The sequence below is a fragment of the Macaca fascicularis genome, chromosome 6, assembly GCF_037993035.2.
Source record: "Macaca fascicularis isolate 582-1 chromosome 6, T2T-MFA8v1.1".
NCBI lineage: Eukaryota > Metazoa > Chordata > Mammalia > Primates > Cercopithecidae > Macaca > Macaca fascicularis.
The window spans coordinates 171,328,765-171,339,258 of NC_088380.1; the positions used below are offsets into that span (position 1 = coordinate 171,328,765).

The following is a 10,494-nucleotide window of genomic DNA, read 5'->3' on the forward strand; positions in this document are numbered from 1 at the left end:
TTCTTGCTACATATGACCTATGTGTACATAACATAGAACTACATTGTAGGAACAACATCCCATTATGAATTTAATAGAATTAATTGTAATGTTTCTAAAGAAGACTTGATATATAATCATGCTAAAAAATCTTTCATTTAAAAACTGAAAGATAACAATTTTTAAATTTTAATTGAAAATTGTTATGAAATTTCTGCCTTCTATGATTATTTTCTCTAATTTAGGAAAAATTAACATAATTATATTTATTGGTGTGTTGTATTTTCTTGTTTATTAGATCATTACATCAGCAATTATAGCCTTGTGTGTATATATATGATACACATATATGTATATATAATACATATGTTATATACATATATAATATACATATGTAAATATACATATATGTATATTATATATATAATATACGTGTGTGTGTGTGTGTATATATATAGTTTTTTTTTTTTAGATGGAGTCTCCCTCTGTCACCCAGGCTGGTGTGCAGTGGCACCATCTCGACTCACTACAACCTCCGCCTCCCAGGTTCAAGTGATTCTTGTGCCTCAGCCTCCTGCATAGCTGGGATTACAGGCATGCACCAACATCCCTGGCTAATTTTTGTATTTTTAGTAGACACAGGGTTTTGCCATGTTGGCCAGGCTGGTCTTGAACCCCTGACCTCAGGTGATTTACCCACCTTGGCCTCCCAAAGTGCTGAGATTACAGGCGTGAGCCACCACGCCCAGCCAGCCTTGCATATTTGTAATATATCTTTACCTAAATGTTTCTATAAAGTAGGTTTCTTATCACACAAATAGTTGTTCAAATGATGATTTTTCCACTTACTATCTGAATGACCTCAAGGAAATTCTCTAAAACGGAATCTGTTTCTTTTTCTATAAAATTACTGTATTAATGCCCACAAGTTTTATACTTGTTATCCATGATAGAAATAATGCATGTAAAGTTTCTACTACATTTCTAAGCGCATAGTAGGCAGATAACATACTGATAACTGTTATTTATTCTATCATCATGTACATGGTGTGGTATACACTAGACTGGGGTTCTAATTTCATTATTAAGTTTATCTGTTGACCTTGGGTAAATCCATCTCTTTGGAATATTCATAATACCATTTATGTTTATGAGAATTTTGCAAATTCTCCAGATTTTATTAAAAAGAAGATGTGCCTTGGTGCTATGTATGTCAGAAACTTATTATCTTACATTAAAAAAAAAGAGATACAGGTTTGTGTTTCAGGAAACAGAGAAGTATAAGTTGTGGCATAGAATGACAGATTACTAGGTTAAAATGTTACCGGACTGAAGATATAAATCAGTGCCTCTGAAGCTAAGGGAATTGGAGAGGAGGGGTTATAATAGGAAAATGAGTGATTAGAGTGTCCTAATTTTGTGCTCATGGATAAAATAGAAGGCTGAAGAGATAGTTTGAGAGGAAGGAGACAAAAGGCAGTTGGATAGGACACAATAAGCCTCCAGATAATGATGAGAAGTGGACAGTGGTGGATGGACATCGTCTGATGCTCCCAGTGATACTGATAAGAGGTTACCGTCAGCTGGTGCAAAAATTATCTCCTTACTTGTTTGTTATTGCCTAAAATTCTTTGATCAAGAATTACATTTTTTTTTTACATATATCACCAGTGGGGTAAAAAGTTCTACGCTTTTGATTGAAGATGTTTTAAAATGATCTGTTAAGGAAGTTGATTAAGCTATTTCTTAACATGTACACAGATGTATGAGAGGGAATGTTCATCTCCTCTCTCATGACATATTTATATCTTTGTCTAAAGCCTGTGAATATTAGGGCTAAAGACTACATCCCTAATTTCTTGATTTTCTCTGGTGATATTTGGTATAAAGACAGAAATTTAGTAAGCAGGTGACACTGGAAAATTTGTTAAATAGAATTAATTCCTTTCCATAAATATGAATAAGTGGTTCTTAAAGATAAAATGTCAACTATTCACTCATCTCTTTGATAGGTCATTGGCCACACCACATGCCATATGGCAAATGTGGTGAAGTTAACACAGGAATAAGAGGATATTCTTCTTTGAAGATGCAAATTATGACAAGTTAATTCTAGAATGGCTGAGATAATTAGCAATTGCCTACTCTGAACCTGACAATATATTATGCTCTTTGTATACATATGTTAACTCTAAGTTTAGAGCAACTCTGGGATAGTAAGTGGTATATGGTCCATACTATAAAGAAAAAAACAGAATAGAAAAAACAAGGTTTCAGTCCACACACAATGGTAAGCAGCACACTGAGTGTTAATGTAAATGTAAATGATTCTTCGATAACCCCAGAGCCAAAGGAACCAATGTTTATCATCCTACTTCAAAATTTTTCTTCATCATATAAACCATGATCTATTATATACATCTGTAAGAGTTATTACAAAAATACAGATAAAACTCCAAATATATGAAATCAGTGTTTTAGATATCAATTTATTTTTTATTTTCAAAACTGGAATTTATAATTTTTACACTTATAGAATTTGCATAGTCAACAGGAAGATGCTGAAGATACCACTATGTCATTGGAGACCTATGCAGTGCTTTTCAGGTTGAAGGAAAGCATCTATCACCAGCTGCATGTGCTCAGGGGAAAAAAATATGTTGCAAGAATTCATTATTTTTCTCCATTTCTAGCCCCTGTTCCTATTCAGGTACAGCAGCACAGATGGTGTTGTGGTAAAGACACATAACACTGTCAGGAGCTATATAATATATGATACAAATCTGGCATTCCACGTTCCCACAAGTTTCAAGGTTAAGATAGAAACTGGTCACTTTCTGACATTCAATTAACTTCTTTTCTTTGAATTTGCGTTAAAATATTAAATTATTTTTATGAGAGAATTTTCCCTAATTCATTCATTTCCATGACTCCATGAGTTTATTAACATAGATCTAATAATATTTTGAATTATTTTAATGTATCTTGTGTTGTCATAAGTATGGTCTTAAAAGGTATTCAATTAAAAATTGAATTATATGTAAATTAATGAGAGAAGCTTGGTAAAGGGGTTAATGGATAATGCTTTTGAAAATTCAAAGCTATTATACCTTTCTTCTCATATATATACCATTTTCAAATATATATATATAGTTTTCATATATATGGTTTACTTGAAGTAAGAATATGAATATACTGTCTTTTATGAGTAAATAACAGGTTGTTATAGAGTACATATATATGAGAATATTCTTTTCTAGAGACTATAAATTACAAAGTTTCATAGGATTACAATATTTTCAAAAACTAAATGGTGAGATAATATCCTACTAAGTGTGAAAAGACAGTAAATTTCAGGGAATAAACAAAAACATTTGGTCTTCTATAAAGCACATATAGAAATAACCCTAAAATCATAGACTCTTCATACGAGATTTTTCCTTTGAAATTCAAACACAAATTCAAGTTCTGTCTCTCAAGTCTTCATCCAGATAAGCCTTTATCACAGGGAACAGAACAATGAGCCATCTTCCAGCGAAAAAACTAATTAAAGAAATTAAAATATGTATCTGGATATAGACGGTATTTAACTCAACATATGTTAAAGTGTATTGATTAGTGTGCCTTCCCATAAAAGGCTGAATGATTTTTCTCTCTTGGATGTATAAAGTAGAACTGAGTAGAAAGGGTGAATATGCTTTTAAAAATGAGCACCACTGGGGTGGATGCGGAGGTTCATGCCTATAATCCCATCACTTTGGGAGGCTTAGGTGGGTGGATTACCTGAGGTCAGGAGTTTGAGACCAGCCTGGCCAACATGGTGAAAACCCATCTCTACTAAAAATACACAAAATTAGCCAGGCATGGTGGTGGGTAATCCCAGCTACTTGGGAGGCTAATCCAAGCTACTTGGGAGGCTGAGGCAGGAGAATTGCTTGAACCAAGCAGGCGGAGGTTGCATTAAGCTGACATCGCACCATTGTACTCCAGCCTAGGCGACAGAGTGAGACTGTGTCTCAAAAAAAAAAAACAAAAACAAAACAAAACAAACAAACAAAAAAAAAGAGCCCCACTGGAGTAGAGGCATAAAATTAGTTTTCTTTGGAAAGGCAGCTTTAGATTCCCAAAACATTGAATCAGAAAGGCTAATGTTGATAAGGAGCTGGAGGCTGTGTTATGTTTAGGACAATATAAAGGTCTTTTAAAATATTTCTGGACCAAGATGGATTGCAAATATACCATTTCTCAAAATCAGTTTATCAAAGGACACTAACAAAATCTACTATATTTTTGTGGATATAAAGGGAAATTTAAAGGTGAGAGTAGTGAGTATACACACACACACACACACATACACACACACAAATCAGGCTCCAAAGATACCCTGAATGACGGAAATGATGGGAGCAAATCTAGGAATTTTGAATTGATAATTTCCCATATACATTCCCAACTAACATATGTGGAAGTGCAAATAAAAAACAACATTGAGTTCTTTCTATGGGACATAAACCTGAAATCAACAGTGCCAGAGTGTTATGTGGTCACCAAGAAATTTATCTGATATTACTTCATATTAATAGAGCTATGTTGTTCAGAAAAATACCTTGATAGGCACTACATAATTGGGGTTGTGTTACTTACAAGGTGTTCTCCTTTACCCCCCATTTAGCTTGCAGCATGAGATCCAATCATACTAAACCGCAATCAGTTTCTCAAAGGCAACGTGTTCTCTTAGGAGGTGGAAAATAATTCTCCCCACTCCCTTGGGTTGAGTCTTCAGATTTTACCTTCACTACCCCGTGATCAAATCAGTTGTCCCTCTTATGTCTTCCCATTACACTCTACTTGCCAATTCTATCCCTGATCACACTACTTTGTGGTTGTTGGCTGGCTTGTTTGACTTCTCCCATTAGACTGAACTCTATGGAGGCAGGGCCATGTCTATTCTGTGATCACATTTTCATCTTCTATTCCTAACAGAGTACCTGGAACACAAATAGCTATGGAATAGAAGTACTTAAATAAGAAAAGAGATTTTTCAGTCCACTCTGCCTGTGTAGACAACTGTAAAGAAGTGCTCCATTCTGAAACATTGCATGTAGTGTTAAGTACCTGGCTAAAAAATGTACCTGGAGGAGAAGCTACCAATAGGGAGAGGGAAAATATTCTATATAATGACAAAATAAGCACCTTCAATAAGAAAAGCACTAGAAAGAATACAACATGCATTTTTTTTTTCCTCAGATGACTGTAAACTGTAGCATGGAGGAAAAATGAGATGTTTTCTATGTAGCATGATCAGATAACATAGCTATTATTAATGGATAGAAGTAATAAAGAAACGGATTCTACTTCAGCATAAGCAAACATTGACTAATGATTAGCCCTGTCATAAAATGAAACCGGATCTTGTGTCATAAATGTTGTTTTCATTAGGATGGCTACTTTTGAGGGGAGGAATAGAAGGAATTGATGAATTCACATATTAGAAAGACCAGAAGTTTTCTCAGGTATATTTAATATTATGTGGGGTAACTAAGTTAAAGGAAAAAGCAGAAGAAATTGGAGTGGCAGTTTTGTGACTGCTGTTGTATTTGAAGGTGACATTTGCCAAGCCCTTACTGAATGCACCTCGCTAAAGCTTTACCATGAAAATGTTAGCATTTTCTAATATTAGGACTTATTATCTTGGAAATGTTTGAATTCCCTTTTGCTATGTGATTCTCCAGATCTGTTTCTAATTTTGTATTTCATTCAAATACATATTTTTAAACTTAAGTGTATTTAATACATCCTTACACAAAGCTATGTGTCAACAAATTTCTAACACTTTGATAAAAATGAAATCATTTAATCCACATGGTGTGATTTTTATCCCTAATTTGCACAACTGAAGCATAGAGAGGTTAATAGTTTCTATGAGGTCACACAGGTGAAAACAGACAATGCTAGGACTCCAACCCCAGTTCTCTATAGGGCTGGGATCATCTGAAGGAGCACCTCCCAATCAAAGGGCCACGTGGGGGCACTAGTCCATTCTGTTTAACCATTATATACTATTCTCTTATATGAACATCCTGCTATAAAGGTTCCAATGCCTTTATTCCAATTTGTGCTATTTTGTTTTAGGCATATGTTTTAGAAGAAACGTATCATCCCATGTTTGTAAATGTATCCAACCTAATTATGCCTTTTAATTCGTGAGTTTAGTTTGTTTACATTGATTTTCTTTATAGGTATATTTGAGTGTATGTCTACAACCTTCTTTCACATTTTCTATTTGTGCAATTTTTTTCTTGACTGTGTTTTTTCTATTTCTGCCTTTTTTTTGAATTAAAGGTTTCCATATTCCCTCATTTACATATTTTTTCTCTCTGCAGATTTAGAAAAGACTGATTCTATATTTTAGTGTTAACTTTAAAGTTTAATATCCATACTTAACAATATATTTTGATTTAATAATTTGATGACCAGATAATACTGCTATCTTTTCTTGAACATAATAACTTCAGTATGTGTAAACTATTCTGTAATCATTTCTCAACAATTTATTGTTTATATTTTTCCTTAAGGACCACGTACCCAGACATGTACACATACACATACATAAAATCATATATACGAGTTGTTAGCTACTGAGTATTATTAGTTGTCAGCTATTCTAAAATTATCTGCATTCACCATTATGTTTCTACGTAATGCTTTTCCTCTGGTTGCATTTTTCTTTTAATTAAAATTGATGCTTTAATAATTCCTTTACTAAGAATTTATTTGATGGACTCTTAATCTTTGTATGAATGATTTTAGCTAGAGATAATATTTTAAGCTGACAGTTATTTTCTCTCTAGGTTTTGAAAGCACTTCTTGCATTTATTTCAATTGCTAAGGACATTTTCCTTTGGTTTAATTCTTATTTTTTGCTAGTTAATATGATTTGTCTCTGGATTTTAAAAATTTCCATTTACCATTCATGTGTACAGTTTCTCTATTATGTGTTTAGGTGGGAAGATGTTTATCTATCCTGTTTAGTACTTGGAGTGCCTTCTGAATCATAATCTCCATGTCCTACCTTGATTCTGAAAAGTTTATTACCAGGTATTTTTTCAAATAGGACTTCCAGCTCATTTTTCTGAGACCCTTACCAAACATATGCTGGAGCTCCCTATTTTATACTTTATATATCTTTAATTTTTAAATATTTATATGTTGGTGTTTCTGTAGTGTGTTCTGAGTAGATTCCTCAATATCATTTTGAAATTCAGTTAGTCTTCCCAATGGTGGCAGTTGTGTCGTGAGTTTGGTCTGTCTACTGAGGTAAGTTTTTTGTTTTTGTTTTTGTAATTGTAGTGACTACATATTTATTAACAGTCCTTATGGGGCCTGTAATCCCAGCACTTTGGGAGGCCGAGATGGGTGGATCACGAGGTCAGGAGATCGAGACCATCCTGGCTAACATGGTGAAACCCCGTCTCTACTAAAAAAATACAAAAAACTAGCCAGGCGAAGTGGCGGGCGCCTGTAGTCCCAGCTACTCGGGAGGTTGAGGCAGGAGAATGGCGTGAACCCGGGAGGCGGAGCTTGCAGTGAGCTGAGATCCCGCCACCGCACTCCAGCCTGGGTGACAGAGCGACACTCCGTCTCACAAAAAAAAAAAAAAAAAAAAAAAAGGCCTTATGGGTTCCTTTCCTGTCTTCTTACTTGTATTTGATCTCTGTTTCATTTAAAAAAATAGATGTGATTGTCATTTTTTCAGTTGAGCATTGTAAACTGTTAATTATTAATGAGTTTTACAATCTTATACAGATGAACATTTCATATTGGGTGAATTCAGGTTCTGGCTGGTGATTTTGAGAGCTTTCTTCTTTCCTTCCTTCCTTCCCTTCCTTCCTTTCTTCCTTCCTCCCTCTTATGCAGGCTGGCGCACAGTGGTAGCAATCAGGGCTCGCTGCAGCCTGGACTTCCTGCGATCAAGCTATCCTCCTGCCTTAGCTTCCTAAGTAGCTGGGACTACAGGTACAACCATCACATCCAGCTAATTTTATCTTTTAATTTTTTGTAGAGCTGGAGTCCTGTCCTCTGCTCCCCTCCTCTCCTCTCCCCTGTCCTCTCTTCTGACAGAGTCTTGCTTTGTCACCCAAGCTGGAGTGTAGTGCTGCAATCTCGAGTCACTGCAACTCTGCTTCCTGGGTTCAAGTGATTCTTATGCCTCAGCCTCCCAAGTAGCTGAGACTACAGGCACGTGCCACCACACCTGGCTAATTTTGTAGAGACAGGTTTTCACCATGTTGGCCAGGTTGGTCTCGAACTCCTGACCTCAAGTGATCTGCCCACTTCAGCCTCCCAAATTGCTGGGATTACAGGTGTGAGCCACCATATCCGGCCTTATTTTTCTTACCTTTCTTCAGCCGTTTTGGAACTTGGGTTGTCAGGTTTGTTTTGTGTGTGTGGGAGATTCTTTGTGGTTTTTATGTTTGCGGTTTTTTTTTTTTTTTTTTTTTTTTTGAGATGAAGTTTCTCTCTTGTTGCCCAGGTTGGAGTGCAATGGCACGATTTCTCCTCACTACAACCTCTGCCTCCCAGGTTCAAGCGATTCTCCTGCTCAGCCTCCCGAGTAGCTGAGATTACAGGCATGCGCCACCACGCACAGTTAATTTTGTATTTTTAGTAGAGACAGGGTTTCTCCATGTTGGTCAGGCTGGTCTCGAACTCAGATCACTCAGGTGATCCGCCCGCCTCAGATTCCCAAAGTGCTGGGATTACAGGTGTGAGCCACCGAGCCGGGCCTACGTTTCCGTTTTAAAATTAATCAGTTTGTTGGTTAGCCTCCAGCTTGCTCTCTGGTGCTTATTCAAGAACCGGGTTTTAGAGTAAATGTTTGCTACTCTGACTCACGGGAAAGTAACAGAGATGGCCACTAAGCAAGGTGGGAATTCAATTCATTTCTTACCTTTGAAAGTGTGGCTTTCTGTTTTCGTAATTCCACAAGTTCATATAATCTGTAGCCTGAGAGAGTGCAGTTTTTTTTTGTTTTGTTTTGTTAAGCCTCCTCTAATAAGCAGCAAGAGCTCTGGGCATCCAATCTTTGCTATAATATGCAGTAGGTCTGGCTCTCTACATCCATGTATGGGAGTACTTTTAATTCCAATGGCCCCAGAGAAACTGGCCTCTTGTTACTGCCTGCTTTGGAGCTTTTAATCCCAGAAGGCCAGAGGATGTAGTCCTACTCATCTACTTATATTTATGGCTCATGAAAATGTCTGTCCAGTTTTTAAGGCCAGCTCTATCTTTCACGTTTTGTCTTTTTCTGTTTTATCTACAATTGCTTTGTAATGGGGGCAGAGGTTGTATCATAGCATGATTTTACTGTATTCCTGGCATGAAAGAATATCTTACTCATCAATTCATCATCTGTGCTTTTGTTTATGATCAGGGAGACTTACTACTTATATTTATGTTAGGATAGTGATAAAAAAACAGAATTGGACTTAAAACATAGTAACATGGTAGTGCTACTGAAAAGTCAAATACACAAACACTATATAGTAGATTGAATAGAACAGAGCAGTAGGGAAACAGTCATCATGGTGTATTCAAGTTTGCACCAGCAAACTGAACTCAGTTTGACAATCACTTTCTAAATGGTGATTCGGTTTCAACAAAACAACAGTTTCTGTGTTAAAAAAAAAAAAAAAAAAAGTATTATTATTGATCTGCATACTATTGGCAAGTTGTTTTCTTTCTAGTCACTTTATAAATGTCTTTTTTTTGGGGAGGGGGCGGTGAGGGAGATATGTGTGCCTTTATTAGCGGAGCCACTACTTGAGGGGGATGAAGCGGGAGGAGTGGGTGGCCCCGATGCCACGCCAGCCGTGCTTCACGGGCTTGTAGGTGATGGAGAACTCGCCCAGGTAGTGGCTGATCATCTCCGGCTTGATCGCCACCTGGTTGAAGGTCTTGCCATTGTAGACGCCCACCCTGCTGCCCACCATCTTGGGCGGCATGATCATGTCCCGCAGGTGCGTTTTCAGTACTTCCGGCTTCTCCATGGGCGGAGCCTCCTTCTTGGCCTAGCACATGCGCCTCAGCAGCCAGTGCTGCTTGCGCCTCAGCGTTCCGCCGCAGGCCGGGGTTCTGCCGCCACGGCTGGCGTGCACCGTACAGCTGCCTCGGCTACTCGCAGGACATGTCCAGCAGCTGGCCCAGGTCCACACCGCGGTAGGTGAACTTGCAGAAGGTCCACTTCTTCTGCTCTACCTCTGCCATCTTGCCGGATACTCTGAAAATGATTACATAGGTGCCAGAGTCCTTCACATACAGATTTTAACCTAATGCTGCATATGATTTTAATTAGCTGACATATTAAAAACAGTGTAAGTAATTTTTTTCCCTTCAAGGAAGCCTCAACTTTGAGAAACGGTGAATTACGTGAGGTAAACCTCGTATTTATGTGAGGAAAGCTCTGCATTGGTTTTGATTCTCACATTTTAATTAGCTGATGTATTAAAAACAGTG

General features: G+C 37.0%; 1 pseudogene; it reads right to left on the reverse strand.

Moving 5' to 3' along the window:
* Positions 1 to 9,797: 9,797 nt before the first annotated feature.
* On the reverse strand, positions 9,798 to 10,265 carry LOC107129941 (small ribosomal subunit protein uS19-like; annotated as a pseudogene).
* Between the last annotated feature and the right edge of the window lie 229 nt (positions 10,266 to 10,494).